At 39.7% G+C, this 19,657-nt stretch overlaps 1 long non-coding RNA gene across 1 annotated transcript; it reads right to left on the reverse strand.

The window, feature by feature from the left end:
* Positions 1–748: 748 nt before the first annotated feature.
* Positions 749–18,938, reverse strand: LOC129631336 (uncharacterized). The gene is made up of 3 exons (XR_008704000.1): positions 18,794–18,938; positions 5,082–5,155; positions 749–839 (listed from the first exon to the last, which is right to left on the reverse strand). It is a non-coding gene; the product is annotated as an uncharacterized LOC129631336 (long non-coding RNA).
* Between the last annotated feature and the right edge of the window lie 719 nt (positions 18,939–19,657).

Genomic DNA, 19,657 nt, shown 5'->3' on the forward strand with positions numbered 1-19,657 from the left:
ATTTCTGACTGCCACAAAGACAATACATTTACACTGTTTTAAGCCACTAATTTTGTGCTCCTTTGTTTTCGTAGTGATAGAAAACTAATACACCCACCTAGAAAACACAGCCTTACTCTTCCTTGAACCTCCCAGCCAATCAGGCTGGATTGGGGGCCTCTTTTGAGCTCTCAGACACCACCCCTCCATCCCACCCTGGGTTGATGTCTCCTACTGCAGTGGTTATAGAGAAGCCTGAGGATAAATGCTCACTTTTCAGAGGCTCCATCCCTTAATCCCCTGAATCTCTGAGATGACTGCACCCCTAGTTCAGGGATGCTGCAAAAATGCAGAGTATGACTACTGCTTGCTGTGTGCAAATAATCCTTTTGAATAATGTAATTTTACTGTATCATAATTTCCCTATAGGATATCTATTTAGAGTAATTTAGGAGCCAAACACGTGTCTACCATGTTCTAGATTTTGCCATGTTATGTTACATAAATTAATTTCATATATTTGAAACAATCCTGGGAGGTAAGTCCTACTGTTAGTATCATCACCATCATCATCCCTGGCTTATTTATTGGGAAATCAAGCTAAAGCATAGAGAACTTGCTGGCAGGTGCCAAGGTAGCATGCTTTACCATCATCTTGTTTTCAGCCTTGGCAGTGTGCCTCCTGAGCCTGAGTACTTCATCAACACGATCTGACAGCTCTTCAATATGTCCATGTAAAAAAAAAAAAAAGTCTGCCCCCATAAATCACCTGTGATGCCTGTGTGAAAGCTGAAATCACATCACAAGGAACAGATCTTTCAGGAGGGCCTCCAGCCTGGGACACGACGAGGTGTTTCCTCCTGTAAGAGATGCACGGGATTGAAGACAGATCATCTTGTATATTCTCTTGTTCTCATTTAGTAGGAATCCAGATTCATGGTGCACGGTCTTAGAAGGACACTTAGAAGCTTCTGAGAGATGTGGCCTTGCTCTTGTTGATAATGCTCCAGAGCCACAGAAATGTGAGGACTTCCCTGGAGGCCATGGTAGGTACTGGCTTCCCCAGATACTGGCTCCAGAGCCCAGGTGCCCAGACCTGAGCTGCCGGGAACATCGGCTGCGGGGGGCTCACAGGACATGCTTCCCTGGAGACCGGCTTGCCAGTCTTCAACCCAGATCCCATTTACTTTTTAACGGATTTACTGAACTAGAACTATTTTGCCCCAATAAAAGCATGTTAATTGACTATTAGCTCTGCTTTGGGATCACTTTACACTTAACAGTTATACACATTTTTACAAGTGACAAGAAAGAGGTAGGGAAAGATTCCTCCCAGCATAAAAAAATTCTTACCTTTCTTGGCCCTGGACTTCACAATGCTGTCTACCATTGGCATATTCTGCATATAGTGTCTAAATTCAGATGTTTAATAAAAATAACATTTTTATTCAGTGATTGGAAAGAGAACCTTCTAATATTTTCTAAATAAAAATATCTGAACTATTCAGAAGGCAAAGGGTTACATAACCTAAGTAGCCATGATACTCACATAGGCTGTTAATCAGGGAAGATAATTGCTATGCATGCCATATGCCAAAACAAAACTTTCCTGGTGAGAAAAATAGTAGCATCATCTACTCTGTGAAATCTATTTAACTGCTCTTTGAAAAGGGAACATATGAAAAAATTTGTCTGATATATACTGAAAAAGGAAACAAAACCCAAAGTAACCATAAAGGTTATAAACTTCCCATATTGGTTTTCCTTCAGAGACATTCAAACATTGAATATGCATTCTCATAAGATAAATTTACAGAAGGAGATTCCAAATATGGGAGTGAAGTTTGTCTCAGTTCACTGAATGTGAACAGAAAAGAACTGTTATACTATTCATAAGCCAATGTGACACAGAAAAGGGGATTTTTTTCCCCCCAAAGCAGAGTACAGCATTTTATAATGCATCTAACTACAGAATGTATTCATATTCAATAAGCCTAGTTGTAGTTTATGATAAAATAAGGCTTTGTATGAATGACATTCTTGATTTGTTTGAAGAAAATAAATGTTTAATGGCAGGAAAGCATACAATTTAAGGACACATTCTTAAAAAACAGGGTTTTCTTAGTGATTTCCAATGCAATGTTATAAAAAAGTCCATTTATGCAGGTAAGAAGTTCCAATTTTTACCTTGACTTTGGCAATTTAATGCTAGTTGTCTGTTTCCTTTATTCATCCCACTTCTTTAAAGAGGGAAAAGAAAATGCTCTATCTGTAATAGGATCACAATCATTAAAACATCCTGAAAGGAATGGAGGGGGATGTTCTGATTCCTTTTAGAGTCTTGGCATTTTCAGCCTCTACAGAGAGGAATTAGAAGAATAACTATCACACAGAAGGCTACTTTCAAACCTAATAGCTATAGAAAGGGGAACAGTTTCAGCTAAAACAAAACAAAACAAAACACTCCACTGAACTATCCTGAAGGTGGCTATGAATGAATGCCTATCCATGTCTGCAGTTATTTGTCTATATTTATCTCAGAAATTATTTTTGCCCTATAAAGGGAAACTAATTCCTACATGATCATTTATATTTAATTTTAAATTTGGGCTGCTTAATGGAAATAAAACATTTATTAAAATAGTAAATATACTAAGCAAGAGGTATAGAAAGCTCCTTTGTATTTACTTACACTGATATTGTCTCTGATATGCAGACTTCATTAATAACTTATATAAAAAGAAAACACAAGTCTAAACAGCAGTGACCTGAGTAAATACATGGGATGTTGTCAGAGTCCATGGTAACTCAGATTTAAAAGGTCTTCCTCTCTTTCAGAAGTGCATAAAACCTGGTTTCTTACTGTCCCTGGTAATTGAAAATACAGACTAGTGGACAAGTAATTCCTGACATCCACATAGCCAGTGGCTTACTTACCATCTCAAACTTTCATAGAGGTGACGCCCACACACCACATGGTCTTAGGTAACTTCTCCCTGCCTTATTCCTCCTCATTCTTTGATTTGAAACCCAAAGTTCAGTGTGATGGTTTAGAGGAAAAGTGTGGCTAACCAAATATCCTGCGTAATCACAATACAGAAACATCAGTCTCTGGGTAACCCAAAGGCAGTGTGGTATTTTACACAGTTATTGTAAGACATGTTGTCAGGAAGACACGACCCATTCAAAGTTTTTCTTAGTTACAAGTTGATTAATAACATTTAGAATTTGAAGCAACACGTAAGCAGTGATTTGTAAACTGTCACCCATGGATGGAGACATTGTAAATCATCATTTGCTGTTCATGGTGATCCGTGAAACTGCACTAGAGACACTTTAGAAACCCACACGTTTCTTTGCATCCAAAGGCGACGGCGGGTCCTGATGGTGTGTAACAGCTTCTCCTGTCTTTGGATCTCAGTGAATGTACTCCCAGGCCACTGTTTCCCACAGTCAGTATTTAAACACCAGCAGTGTCTTCAAGTCTAAACAGGGTGCATCGTGTAAGCTCAAGCACAGCAGTATTAAGGCAGCATTACTAAGGTACCTTATAGATCTTAGTAAGAAATGAATACAAAGGTAGCTATGTTCCAAGAAGTTTACAAATAGTTCCTCTCAGAGATAGTACAATTTTGTGCTTGTCAAATGGAAAGCAATAATACTGATTCAATTCTTTTTGCTCCTTGTGTTAACACTAGCTGACAAAGGTTTATTTTTCCCCCCTCGGATGCTATTTCTCGATGAACTGAAATGCCCAATAATTTCTATTAATATATTTGCAAAGCTGAAGCCAGCCCTCTGATTCATTGTAACTGTTTCAGAACACCATGTGAGAATTTAAAATATGAATAAAAAACTCAGTAGAAAGGAAAATTCCAAGCACACCATTTGTTAGAATCAATTTTTTTTTTGCAAGCATAGCACTTCAATCTCAATAGTGTTCCAAAGCTTATAATGATGGTGATACACGTATTTTTCTCTCTAAAAAGCAGGCCAAGAGATAATGAAACCATAATTTCAAAACACTGCAACCGATATAAAATGGCCACATATGTGGTTCTGAAACCTTTTATATGAGTACTTTCTGTAAAAGAATCATATATTAAACTCGAGGAGGAAGGAAAAAGAATTTTTTAAAAAGTGAGCGAGAAGCAAGGACACAAAACATTTCATTAATCCAGCTTGAATAAACTTAATTCCTTTCTACATCTTAATCAAGACAGCCTTGAAATGGCAGAAATGTAGAGATGCAGTTTTTAAGTCAGTGAATCCAGCAAAGCCAATCTGTTCCTTTATATAAATAATTACATCAGGATCAAAGGACTTTTCTGACTATCACACAGGTGTGCGATTTAGAGCATTTTACCAGTCATTAGATGTTTATGGAAACACTCACTTTACACACGCAGAGGCATAAGCCCATTTCACGGTATATTTACCTGCAGTTGGCTTATATTGGGTGGAAAGAGGAAATCTAGCACTCAGAAGTTCATTTTTATTTTTCAGCTGTCAGAGTTAATCTGAGGTTCTAGTGATAGATGAGGTTGAACACAAAGCTTCATTTTAGCTTCACAGACCCTTTCAGTGTTTTTCTTAGCTCTAGGGAGTCTTTCAAACATTGCTTGGAAACCAGTAAGATAGTCCTACCTTCCTGTTTCATTAGTGGGAAAGTGTTAGTCACTCAGTCATGTCCGACTCTTTGCAACCCCATGGACCCCATAGCCTGCAGGCTCTTCCGTCCATGGGATTTTCCAGGCAAGAATACTGGAGTAGGTTGCCACTCCCTTCTCCAGGGAATCTTCCTGACTGGGGAATGGACCCAGGTCCCCTGCACTGCAGGCAGACTCTTTGTGGGAAAGCTAAGGCTTAATACTAAGTAACTAGTAGTGAGCTTCTGATGTCCAATGGCACAGTTCTTCCACTTTGCCACTAAAACAACATTTCTGATTGACCTTTATTCTTGCAGCATTTCACTACTTCTGTTTATCCGTTTTTTAGGATATTTATGTGTTTAAGATTTGCATTTAATTCCAATGGACTTGAATTGCAGTAGACTAATGTAAATCAAGAAATGAGAAATTGTAAATTTAAAAAATTAGTACCTTCATGGAGCTGGGGCTTGCTTTGTCTCCTCTTTAATATCTATCTAAATCATTTCAGAGTGGGATATTTCAATCTGTAAAAATAAATAAATAAACTTTACTATTACATATTTAGTATATAAATTTAGACTTGTTCAAAAGTATAAAATCGTAGAAAATGGATCAAAAACCACTCAGAAAAAAATCAATAAACTTACACAAAATATTTAAAAAACCCAAATTCATTTATACATTTTGTTTTCTACACACAGATACGTTAAATGTCAAATGACAAACTAAGTTAATAATAAACTGGGGGAAATTTTGAAACACATAATGACAAAACATTTCCTTGATTTTCAGAGAGCTTAAACAAAACAACAAGAAAAATAACATATGTATGCAGGAAAATAAATATGAATGGCAATACTATAATGAAAAGATGTGCTACCACAGACTCTAATTTGAGAGGGTCTACATTAAAGATGAAACAGTAATTTGGTATCAAAGTGTCCATATATCTATGCTATATAATGAATATAAAAATGTACATCAATTGCCTAGGAAATCAAGGTTGGAAATGACCTACAAGATTCAACTGAGAGATAGCTACTAGTAGGTATGGAAATATAAGATGTATGATATACAAAGACTTCACATAACATGGCTTTTTATAGATGTGTAAAGATATGCAAGGGCTTTTCCTAGAAACTGCTCTAAAAGGTTTAAGCCATTAAGAAGGAAAACTGAGATGTCTAAAGATCACATGTATTTAGAGAAATAACTTTAGTAATTCTAAAAATAGAGTACTTTTATGAGCTAGTGTGTTGGACTGCTCTCTACCAGAATGTATCAGCTTTGCAGTAAGTTCTACTACATCCAGAATATTTAGAATTTTAATACAAACTCATTTCCTGTTCTGTATTTCCAAACACCTGATTCTGATTTACTATTCTCATTATTCACATATTTATCAATGTCTAGTATCCCATAAGGTATATTTATTTGCTACTATTTTATCTCCTATCTTGCTGTTTAATAATATATATTGTCATGGTGTAAGGAATTGCCAATATATCCTAAGCACTTAAACAGTGACACACATATGGTACTCAACAGATACTTGAATAAATGAATCTAAATTACTTCATCTTAATTATTTATAGGAAATTCTACTAGTAACACTGGAGAAGGAAATGGCAACCCACTCCAGTAGTCTTGCCTGGAGAATTCCATGGACAGAGGAGCCTGGCAGGGTTACAGTCCATGGGGTCGCAAAGAGTCAGACATGACTGAGCGACTATCACTCACTCACTTCTAGTAACAACATGCTAGATTTCATCATGATAAGACTCAGTAAAGCCAAGTGACTTTGATTTTTAAGTAGAAAAATCTTAATCTTTTTTAGTTAAACTTTGATAGAGTAATTATTAAATAGCAACTACAATATTAAGGACATCTTATAGATCTCTGACACAATGATCAGTCCTTTTCATACTCTGGAGGGACTTATATTCCAATAAAAGATGGAAGGGCTCATGAAATTGGATTATAAATAGTATTAAGAGTTTCTCACAAAGACACGCACATGGCCACAGGAGACTTCTTAAGAGATCTGGATCAACCTTTAAGTTTGATGTTGAAATCTGTTTATTTAACATTTCCAAAATAACTGCTAGTTTATAAAACAACAATGGTGATTCTTTCAGGCAGGAGTTAGATGTTACAGAAAGGTAAACAATGATAATGCTAGGAATCTTCATAAATTGGTGAAGAATAAAATAAGAGTACTTAGAAAAGAAATGGTTCAGTTCAGTTCAGTCGCTCAGTCGTGTCCAATTCTGCAACCCCATGACTGCAGCATGCCAGGCTTCCCTGTCCATCACCCAATCCTGGACCTTACTCAAACTCATGTCCATCGAGTTGGTGATGCCATCCAGCCATCTCATCCTCTGTCGTCCCCTTCTCCTCCCACCCTCAATTTTTCCCAGCATCAGGGTCTTTTCCAATGAGTCAGATCTTCACATCAAGTGGCCAAAGTATTGGAGCTTGAGCTTCAGCATTAGTCCTTCAATGAATATTCAGGACTGATTTCCTTTAGGATGGACTGGTTGGATCTCCTTGCTGTACAAGGGACTCTCAAGAGTCTTCTCTAACACCACAGTTCAAATGCATCAATTCTTCAGCACTCAGCTTCCTTTATAGCCCAACTCTCACATCCATACATGACTACTGGAAAAACCATAGCCTTGACTAGACGGACCTTTGTCGGCCAGGTAATGTCTCTGCTTTTTAATATGCTGTCTAGGTAAGTCATAGCTTTTCTTTCAAGGAGCAGGCATCTTTTAATTTCATGGCTGCAGTCACCATCTGCAGTGATTTTGGAGCCCAAGAAAATAATGTCTCTCACTGTTTCCATTGTTTCCCCATCTATTTGCCATGAAGTGATGGGACTGGATGCCATGATCTTAGTTTTCTGTATGTTGAGTTTCAAGCCAACTTTTTCACTCTCCCCTTTCACTTCCATCTTTCAGTTTCATTAGTTTTTTCTATATTATTTCTGCCATGATCAGCAGATTTTCCCTGATGTGTTTGAAAACCATAAACACTGCAATGTCAAAACACAGTTACTAAGGAAGGTAAATGAAAATATACTAATTCTTAGGTATAATTACAATTTTTGGCAAATATTTCTGAACCAAATTGATATTCAGAAGTAAAAATATCAAAAGTAGAATTCAATAGACTATTTAGATACATCTGAGTTAAAATACTAAAATTATGGACAGTGGTTAATAAACAAGTATTTGAGATTTATTTAAATCAGTTGTATGTCATCTTATCTTAGAGACAAGTCTAATCCCTAAATGAAAGAATTTTAAATGAAAGAGAAATCACTATTTTACCTGCAATTCTAAATATCGGTTAAACTTGGAGTAAAAACAGATGTCATTTTGAATTGGTTTTGGGCTAGTGGGCATTTACCTGGGACTAGATATTCACTGCTCATGAGAGAGAAAAGTTAATCAAAGTACTTATTATTCATATGGCATGCATGGCATGACAGTAGCCTTTATGATAAAGTCTTTTTCTTCAGAGTATTAGAAAAGTGAAGCACTACATCTCCTTCTCTACACAAAATAGTAATAGCTCCATTCAGGAGAAGTCATCGGTTCTTTGAGAACAAAATTTCCAAAGATAAAACCCTCTACTAAAACTTTCAGTATTAAAAACAGGCATATTTCTAGGTATCAAAACATTATGGTGAACAATATGGAGGTTCCTTAAACTAAAAATAGTTACCATGTGATCCTGCAATCCTGCTCTTGGGCATATATGCAGACAAAAGACTGATTCAAAAAGGTATGGGCACCCCGATGTTTACAGCAACCAAGACATGGAAGCAACCTAAATATCCATTGTCAGATGAATGAATAAAGAAAATGTGGTATAATATACAACAGAGTGTTACTACTCAGCCATAAGGAAAGAATGAAATAATACCATCTGCAGCAACATGAACGGATCTAGAGATTACCATACTGAGTGAAATAAGTCAGACAGCGAAAGACAAATATCATATCACTTATTTGTGGAATCTAAGAAAAATGGTCCAGGGAACCTGCTGGCAGTCCAGTAGTTAGGGCTTCGTGCCTTCACTGCCCCTATTAGGATCAGTCCCTAGTCAGGAAACACAGTTCCTGCAAGGGTGTGGCCAAAAGGAAAAAAAGTGGGGAGGGACTTCTCTGGCAGTCCAGTGGTTAAGTCTCCACATTTGCAATGAAGGGGACGCAGGTTCGATTCCTGATTGGGGAACTAACATGCCACACGGTGCAGTCAAAGAATAAATAAATTGAAGTATATACACAGATAAATACTTTAAAGTAAAAGTATAAAAGAAGAAAAAAGGTACATATGAAATCATTTACATGACAGAAATAGACTTACAGACAGACAACACACTTATGGTTAGCAAACAGGAAGGGTAGGAAGGATAAATTACAAGTTTGGGATTAGCAGATACATGTTACTACAGACTAGTAAACAACAAGGACCTACTGTTTAGCACAGGGAACTATGCTCAATATCTTGTAAAAACCTCGAAAGGAAAAGAATCTGAAAAATAAAAAATATGTACAATGGGAAAGACTAGCGATCTCTTCAAAAAAATTAGAGACACCAAGGGGACATTTCATGCAAAGATGGGCACAACAAAGGACAGAAACAGTATGGACCTAACAGAAGCAGAAGATTTTAAGAAGAAGTGGTCAAGATCTTCACGCCCCTGATAACCATGATGGTGTGATCACTCACCTAAAGCCAGGCATCCTGGAATATGAAGTCAAGTGGGCCTTAGGAAGCATCACTACGAACAAACCTAGTGGAGGTGATGGAATTCCAGTTGAGTTAATTCAAATCCTGAAAGACAATGCTGTGAAAGTGCCACACTCAATATGCCAGCAAATTTGGAAAACTCAGCAGTGGCCACAGGACTGGAAAAGGTCAGTTTTCATTCCAATCCCAAAGAAACACAATACCAAACAATGTTCAAACTACCACACAATTGCACTCATCTCACATGCTAGCAAAGTAATGCTCAAAATTCTCCAAGCCAGGCTTCAGTAGTACATGAACCATGAACTTCCAGATGTTCAAGGTGGATTTAGGATAGGCAGAGGAACCAGAGATCAAATTGCCAACATCTGATGGATCATCAAAAAAGCACGAGTGTTTCAGAAAAACATCTACTGTTGCTTTATTGACTATGCCAAAGCCTTTGACTGTGTGGATCACAACAAACTGTGGAAAATTCTTCAAGAGATGGGAATACCAGACCACCTGAACTGCCTCCTGAGAAATCTGCATGCAGGTCAAGAAGAACAACAGTTAGAAATGGACATGGAACAACAGATTGGTTCCAAATTAGGAAAGGAGTATGTCAAAGCTGTATTAGTTACCTTGCTTATTTAACTTATATGCAGAGTTCATGTGAAATGCTGGATGAAGCACAAGGTGGAATCAAGACTGCTGGAAGAAATATCAATAACCTCAGATATGCAGATGACACCACCCTTATGGCAGAAAGCAAAGAAGAACTAAAGAGCCTCTTGTTGAAAGTGAAAGAGGAGAGTGAAAAAGTTGGCTTAAAACTCAACTTTCAAAAAACGAAGATCATGGCATCTGGCCCCATCACTTCATGGCAAATAGATGGTGAAACAAGGAAACAGTGAGAGACTTTATTCTTTGGGGCTCCAGAATCACTGCAGATGGTGACTGCAGCCATGAAATTAAAAGACACTTGCTTCTTGGAAGAAAAGCTATGACCAACCAAGATAATATATTAAGCAGAAACATTACTTGGCCAACAAAGGTCCATCTAGTCAAAGCTATAGTTTTTCCAGGAGTCATGTATGGATGTGAGAGTTGGACTATAAGGAAAGCTGAGTGCCAAAGAATTGATGCTTTTGAACTGTGGTATTGGAGAAGACTCTTGAGAGTCCCTTGGGCTGCAAGGAGATTCAACCAGTCCATTCTAAAGGAAATCAGTCTGAATATTCATTGGAAGGACTGATACTGAAGCTGAAGCTCCAATAGTTTGGCCACCTGATGTGAAGAACTGACTCATTGGAAAAGGCCCTCGTGCTGGGAAAGATTGAAGGTGGGAGAAGGTGATGACAGAGAATGAGATGGTTGGATGGCATCACTGACTCGATTGACATAAGTTTGAGCAAGATCTGGAGTTGGTGATGGACAGGGAAGCCTGGCGTTCTGCAGTCCATGGGGTTGCAAAGAGTCAGGCACAACTGAGAGCCTGAACTCAATCGATATATAACTGAATCACTCTGCTGTACACTTGAAACACAACATTGTAAATTAACTACACTTCAACTTAAAAAAAGAAATTAATAAAAAGATGAGGTAACACAAAGTAGACAAACTGCCTAATGAGGATCTGACTACAGTCCTTGGGTGGTCTTTTTTATTTTGTGGTTCATTTTGGTTAGCTCTTTCTTTTGCTTTTGAGGGAATTTAAAAGGCATTTAAAATAAGTAAGCCACTGATAGAATTTAGTGACAGATTTTATTTTCCTGGGCTCCACAATCACTGCGACCGACTGTGGCCATGAAATTACAAGACACTTGCTTCCTGGAAGGAAAGCTATGACAAACCTAGATAGCATAATAAAAAGCAGAGACATCACTTTGCCAACAAAGGTCTGTATAGTCAAAGCTATGGTTTTTCCAGTAGTCATGTATAGATGTGAGAGTTGGGCCATAAAGAAGGCTGAGTGCTGAAGAGTTGATGCTTTTGAACAGTGGTGCTGGAGACGACTCTTGAGAATCTCTTGGACTGCAAGGAGGTCAAACCAGTCAATCCTAAAGGATATCAGTCCTGAATATTCATTGGAAAGACTGAGGCTGAAGCTTCAGTACTTTGGCCACCTGAAGAGAAGAGTTGACTCATTGGAAAAGACCCTGACGTTGGGAAAGGTTAAAGGCAGGAGGAGAAGGGGGCTACAGAGGATGAGATGGTTAACTGGCATCACCGCATCAATGGACAGGAGTCTGAGCAAACTCTGGGAGATAGTGAAAGACAGGGAAGCCTGGCATGCTGCAGTTCATGGGGTTGCAGAGTGTCAGACACAACTGAGCGATTGGCCACAACAGAATCCAGAAGGACATTGAGACAGCAATATTCAAACTACTGGTGAAGAGTAAAGTTCATATATATATATATATATATATATATATATATATATAGGCTTCCAGGAATAAACTCAACATATTTGCAATGGGGTTGTGGGGGACAAGGCTCAAACAGCATTCCAGGCATTTTTTCTAAAATGAATATAAGGTATTGAGTCTTTTTAGGTTAAGTTCTGGTAGCAACACTGTTGGGAGAAGACAATGGCAACCCACTCCAGTGCTCTTGCCTGGAAAATCCCAGGGACGGGGAAGCCTGGTGGGCTGCCGTCTATGGGGTTGCACAGAGTCGGTCACGACTGAAGCGACTTAGCAGCAGCAGCAGCAACACTGTTGCAAAGTAATGGTCAGGGCTGCTTTCTGTAAATAAGATTTGGCTTGGATTTCTGAAACTTATTCAACAGTAATACAATTGCTAAAATAAACTAATTTCAGCCTTGGGGTTGAATAGTATTCAAGCAAATTCTTTGTTTTTCAAAGAAGTTTTAGGAGAGTAAATAAACAAAAACCCTTTGTTAAATAAACAAACAAAAACCCTTTTCTCTTCCCACAAACCTCTTATTCAATGTTGCTCCTATACTTATGACTAAAAGCCATATGAAAATTTACTATAATGATTCATTCTTCTGTAGTTAAGGAAGAGTTTCAAATGTACCTGATTCCCCCCAAATCAGTTCCTCTCAGGGAGGGTGTATGAGGAACAAGAGGAAGGTAGGTCAATCCAATCCCAAAGAAAGGCAATGCCAAAGAAAGCTCAAACTACCGCACAATTGCACTCATCTCACAGGCTAGTAAAGTAATGCTCAAAATTCTCCAAGCCAGGCTTCAGCAATACGTGAACCGTGAACTTCCAGATGTTCAAGCTGGTTTTCAGAAAGGCAGAGGAACCAGAGATCAAATTACCAACATCTGCTGGATCATCAACAAAGTAAGAGAGTTCCAGAAAAACATCTATTTCTCCTTTATTGACTATGCCAAAGCCTTTGACTGTGTGGATCACAATAAACTGTGGAAAATTCTGAAAGAGATGGGAATCCCAGACCACCTGACCTGCCTCTTGAGAAACCTATATGCAGGTCAGGAAGCAACAGTTAGAACTGGACATGGAACAACAGGCTGGTTCCAAATAGGAAAAGGAGTACATCAAGGCTGTATATTGTCACCCTGCTTATTTAACTTATATTCAGGGTACATCATGAGAAATGCTGGGCTGAAAGAAGCACAAGCTGGAATCAAGATTGCCAGGAGAAATAGCAATAACCTCAGATATGCAGATGACACCACCCTTATGGCAGAAAGTGAAGAGGATCAAAAGCCTCTTGATGAAAGTGCAAGAGGAGAGTGAAAAAGTTGGCTTAAAGCTCAACATTCAGAAAACGAAGACCATGGCATCTGGTCCCATCACTTCATGGGAAATAGACGGGGAAACAGTGCAAACAGTGTCAGACTTTATTTTTTTGGGCTCCAAAATCACTGCAGATGGTGACTGCAGACATGAAATCAAAAGATGATTACTCCTTGGAAGGAAAGTTATGACCAACCTAGATAGCATATTCAAAAGCAGAGATATTACTTTGCCAACAAAGGTCCATCTGGTCAAGGCTATGGTTTTTCCAGTGGTCATGTATGGATGTGAGAGTTGGACTGTGAAGAAAGCTGAGCCCCGAAGAATTGATGCTTTTGAACTGTGGTGTTGGAGAAGACTCTTGAGAGTCCCTTGGACTGCAAGGAGATCCAACCAGTCCATTCTGAAGGAGATCAGCCCTGGGATTTCTTTGGAGGGAATGATGCTGAAGCTGAAACTCCAGTACTTTGGCCACTTCATGCGAAGAGTTGACTCATTGGAAAAGACTCTGATGCTGGGAGGGATTGGGGGCAGGAGGAGAAGGGGACAATGGAGGATGAGATGGCTGGATGGCATCACTGACTCGATGGACGTGAGTCTGAGTGAACTCCGGGAGTTGGTGTAGGACAGGGAGGCCTGGCGTGGTGTGATTCATGGGGTCGCAAAGAGTCGGACATGACTGAGTGACTGAACTCAACTGAACTGAGGTCAATCACTGAAAATTGATTCCACTACTCTTACCATCTGTATGTTGCAGGCTTTGCTGCAGCTTTTCTGTCCTTTTCCTGAGATGTAAAGATTAATTTTAATGGGATAGAACATTAATCTATTACTTATATATTTATAAATTATACATTCTTAATAAAAAAATTAATATAAACTGTGCTTTGTCTCAGTGGTTTTGCCCTGTTAATTTTACACAGTGTACTATCTCTCTGTAATACCACAACTTCACATTTCTATCGTTTCAAAGTTGGATTTATTTTGCAGCCTCACAAAATTTTATGTAGTGATAGTATCGTGTGTCAACAAGTAATCTTCACTCGTGGTATCTATTTTAATCTTCAACTCGTCCTTTTTAATTAAGCACTATATTTTGATAGAATATTGAAGTTCACAGAAATTATCTACCCCAAATCATACAGGTGATAGTGACAGATGTCAGAGTCTGAACTCAGGTTAGATGAACACCCAGTCAATGGTAAGAGTCAGGAGGGAGAATTATTAGAACTGAGTGGGAGATGAGAGGACCTTCATAAGGAATCATTAGCACAGGAAACGCAACTTCAGCAGGAGAGATTTTGGCATTACTGCCCAGTGAAGGATCAGCTGAGCTCATCCGTTTCAAGGTAAACTGCCACTCTAAGTCTTTGGACTGGTGAACATGAGTGGTCCTAGGGAGGTGAGAGCTTTATTTCTTGTCAAAGCAAATTTTTAGGGCAGATGAGACTGTATTAGAAAGGCATGGCCCTCTTGAAATGGTCTCTGGAGAAACATTTTCTTTTTAAAGCATTTCTTTCCCTCTTGAGCTAAATGCAGAGAATAGTTGTGTTGGGGAATCTGACAGAAAATCAACTCAGTGTTACCCAATAATGGGCCAGTTCTAGTTTTTGAGACCTGATCAATTACTTTCATCCCATGTGAAACTTAGTAAAGGGATACCTCCCTAAAATGGGGCTGGGGGTTCAGAAAGGAGAGCTCCTGTGTGGTGCCACGTGACATCCATTACAGGAAGAGGCATCGATTTCAGGCCCCAACAAGGAAAGGTGTACACTGTGTCTCTTACAAGCAATCTCCTACCCCAGGACTTCTGGTAGCCCTGGTTGGCCAGTGGTTAAGAATCTACCTGCCAGTGTAGGGGTCACAGGCTTGATCCCTAGGTTGGGGAAGATCCTACATGTTGCAGAGCAACTGAGCCTGCATGCACCAACTGCTGAAGCCTGAGCAACCTAGAGCCTGTGCTCTGCAACAAGCGAAGGCCACGGCAATGAGAAGCCTGCACACTGTGATGAAGAGTGGGCCCTGCTCGCTGCAACCCGAGAAAGCCTGTGCCCAGCAACAGGACCCAGTGCAGCCAAAAGTGAAACAACCAAATAAAACAGGGACATTTAAAAAGAAATCTACTACCATAATCAAAAAGCCCATAAACAATAAATGCTGGAGAGGGTGTGGAGAAAAGGGAATCTGTCTATACTGTTGGTGGGAATGTAAACTGATACACCCACTGTGGAGAACAGTATGGAGGTTCCTTAAAAAACTAAAAAAACAAACTACCTTATGACCCAGTAATCCCACTACGGGGCATACACCTTGAGCAAACTGTAATTCAAAAAGACACATGTACCCCAGTGTTCACAGCAGCACTAGTTACAACATCCGGGACACGGAACCAACCTAAGTGTCCATCAGCAGATGAATAAAGGTGATGTGGTACATATATACAATGGAATATTACTCAGCCATACAAAGAAACAAAACTGGGTCATTTGTGGAGATGAGGATGGACCTAGAGTCTGTCACAGTGAAGTAAGTCAGAAAGAGAAAATACTATCTGTAACATTTATGCGGAATCTAGAAAAGTGGTACAGATAAACCTAGTCCCAGGGCAGAAATAGAGATGCAGAGAAGGGATGTGTGGACACGGGGCGAAAGAGAGGGTGGGATGAGTCAGGAGATCAGGTTTGATGTAGATACACTGCCATTGTACAAGAGATAGCGAGTGGGACCTGCAGCATAGCGCTGGGAGCTAGCTCAGTGCTCTGTGATGATCCAGTGGGGCGGGAGGGACACCCAAGAGGGAGTGGATATATGTATGCTGCTACTGCTAAGTTGCTTCAGTCGTGTCTGACTCTGTGCGACCCCATGGACTGCAGCCCACCAGGCTCCCCTGTCCCTGGGATTCTCCAGGCAAGAACACTGGAGTGGGTTGCCATTTCCTATATGTGTCGTTAATACACTTCATTGTACAGCAGAAATTAACATAAAATAGTAAAGCAATTATACTCCAAAAGAAAAATCCACTACCCCACCAACTCAGCCAATGCGAAACCATCATCACCCTGACGTCCCTTTTCTCCAGTGAATTTCATTCATAACAACACTTTCCAGCAGCCTGTTTTTTTCTCTATAAAGTAACATTTCTTTCCTTTGTTTGTTGCACTTGCCTACAGTTTTTGCTATAGTGTGCTTGTCCCCACTTGCAATTCTCTGCTTTTCCCCCCACAAAACCATTTTTATTGGTAAATTAACTATTATTTTTAAGGTCAACACCTGTTTAGACAAACTTTATTGCCCCTCATGGAGAATAGTGATAAAAACTACATTAGTCTACATTAGATTATATCTACTTTGCACTCGCAAAATTTCCTTAAAGCCTAAATTGTTATATATTTCCCCCATGCTTCTCAGGAGAGTAATCTAGATATGTATTCAGATAATAAAAGTATACCAAGACACATACTTCATGTTTCTCCCCAGGGATGTGTGTGTGTTTTTTAATCCAACAGCTATGCTCGATGGCACACAGAAAATACTGTGTACATGCTGAACCTTACAGCTTAATGAAACTTCAAAGATAAGATGGATCCAAATAGGAAAAATCCAAACCAAACAAAATACAATCCCATTTTATGGCCAATGTTGGAATTTAAATATTGTTGTACTTTAAATATTTAGCATTAATGAATTTTGGAAGAGACTGTTTTTCTGTGTTAAGAGGTATAGCAGGTTGACTCTGGGCTTCCCAGGTGGCACAGTGGTGAAGAATCCGCCTGCCAGTGCAGGAGATGCGAGAGACATGGGTTCAATCCCGGGGTCAGGAAGACCCCCTGGAGGAACAAATGGCAGCTCTCTCCAGTATCCTTGCCTGGACAATTCCATAGAAAGGGGAAGCTGGCAGCTACAGACCGTGGGGTTGCAGAGAGTCGGGCACGGCCGAGCACACGCAGCATGGTGCAGGTTACCTCAGCAGTCGATGAATGACACTGACTCAGAATCATGAGATCTTGCTGCCTGTATCAATTCAGCTTTTGAAACAGTATGCCTCTAGTAATAAAAGAAGTTCAGTGTCATAACATGATGTCTGAAAGCAAAAATAATGAATCCCACTGGATAAGTGGATACAAAACCTGATCATTCTTGGAAACCGTAAAATTTAACAACTTTACCTTATTGAAAGTGTAACAAATAATGATACATGAACTCCTGCATAGTGGTAGAGGATATATAACATCTACCATGAGAATTTCCCTCTTTATTTTATTTTCCTTTAAAGAGTGGCAATACGTACTTGATCAGGTTAAGGAAAAGACTAAATGACCCAGTACTTGTAAAGCACCTACAGCGTGCCAAGCAGTGTGTACACTCAACAAAGACCATCATCATAATTAAAATCTCCTTAAGAAGTGCTTGCTTTTAGAAACATTTTCCAAGACACATTCTAGTTATTTGTGGAAACAGAGTACTAACACTGATTTTAATATGTTATAGTATATATAGTATTTTCCTTTTCTCCCCACTTGCTTCTGAAGCATTGGTTAATCTATTTACAGGACATGGCTAATTTTTAAAACCCATTGGGTCTATTATTAGTTAGACCATGAATAGGTGGATCAGACAGTGAAGAGTCTGCTTGCAATACAGGAGACCAGGGCTTGATCCCTGGGTAGGGAAGATCCCCTCAAGAAGGGAATGACTACCCACTCCAGTGTTCTTGCCTGGAGAATCCCAAGGACAGTGAAGCCTGGTGGGCTACAGTCCATAGGGTCGCAGAGAGTTGGACATGCTCATGACTGAGCAGCTAACACTTTCAGGTACAGAGATGCCCACAGGTAGATGTAGAAGAACTGATCCATAATACTAATCATTGTAGATGATATAATAACCCCTCTTATAGTCTGGGGTCATAATCTATCTCAAAGTCTTATCTGGACTTTTTTTTATATAGCTGATGACCTTCTAACTCATCATAACCTACAATGTAGACGCTTATGATGAATCTATACATCCCTTGGACTATGTGATTAGCCTGGAGATGCTGGGATCACAATGATGTAGAATAAAAATCATATGAAAGTATGAGATGACAATTATTATGAACTATTATATCATACTAATAAGAAAGTATATATTTACAAGTATTTTTAAAACACACTATCCTTCTACCTTATTTCCTCTCATCAGAGAGACAAACGTTGCCTTTCAGTCTTCACCCGTATTTCTACTTGTGATGGACCCACAGCCTGATCATACTGAAGATTCTCCATCAGAGGAAGTTTGGCTTCCTGGAAACCAGGAACAGGCAGGGCCTTGGGGTCTTCTCTCTTTCTGGAACCCCCATTATGTGCACAGATCATAGGGCGAACTGAGCAGCTCCATCTGAGCAGGTTCCCTCTCAGCAGTCAATAGACAAACTTTTGTATGTGTGGCACTAAACACTGCTGCTTCTCTGACTACTCAGTGAGAGAAATAAACACGTGGAAGCGAGCCTGGAGAACATTCCCCGGCAGACCTGGTTCACAACCAAACCCTGCCCACTAAGCCAGGAGGACGACCTAGACCGCCTAGCAGTTGAAAGACCCCAGACTGCACAGTGACCCAAGCTCCTCGGCCTGCTCCAGGGGATGCTGTCAGTCACTAATCTGGGCACGTTACGGTGACTTCTTTATAAAGTAGCAGTTACTTACCACTGCAAGTTCCGTGGCTCCCATGTCACTAAACTTCCACAGGAATTTCCATTTTTGTCCCATCTTCCTATCCAAATATCCTTCTAATTTCTCAACTCCGAATCAGCGTGGTTATCCACCTTTTCTGCTCCGTACCCAGACTCTTGCTGGCCGTTAGATTAAATCACATGCTTGGGCAGATTGGTGTCGTCACGCTTCCTGGAAACCCAGCCGGCAGCTGGACCTGCTCGGTAATATCGTTCTGCTCACTGTTCAGTACCTGGGACTGCTCAGCACTGCGACGACTTTAATTCTTCATTATTCTCCTCACAAGCCGACCCTGCCAGAGCCACTTCTGTCTGCTGATCGTCTCCCCTCCTTCTTCACAGACAAAATTGAGGCTTTTAACCTATGTTCAAAATGTTTGCTTTTCTACCAGCTCCCACAAAGCACCTATGCACCCTCTCATGTCTCCTGTTAAGGACACAGATGTGGCCCTTCTCTAACCTAATACCCCTCTTCAGCTGTTTCACCATGCTCCTCTCCTTTCACAGGCGAGCTGTTTCAAAATAGGGTTCAACTTCACTAACACTCTTAGTGGCCAGTTTTAAATTTTAATCTACAGAAAACTGACTTCTACCCCCATCAACTTCACAGAAAATGTTCTAAGTTCTCCAATCACTTTCTAAATGCCAAAGCTGAAGAAAGCTCCCCAACCCTCATTTTACCTGAAGTCTCTACAGCACTTGTATTTATTCTTGGAAATATGTCTATTTCTACCATAAAGATTATACTTTTCCATTATAGAAACTCTGACTACACAAAAAGAAGGGACAAAAGAAGAAAACAGTATATGCATATCCTCACTACTCATTTTAAAGCAGT

The sequence above is a fragment of the Bubalus kerabau genome, chromosome 17, assembly GCF_029407905.1.
Source record: "Bubalus kerabau isolate K-KA32 ecotype Philippines breed swamp buffalo chromosome 17, PCC_UOA_SB_1v2, whole genome shotgun sequence".
In the NCBI taxonomy this organism is placed as follows: domain Eukaryota; kingdom Metazoa; phylum Chordata; class Mammalia; order Artiodactyla; family Bovidae; genus Bubalus; species Bubalus kerabau.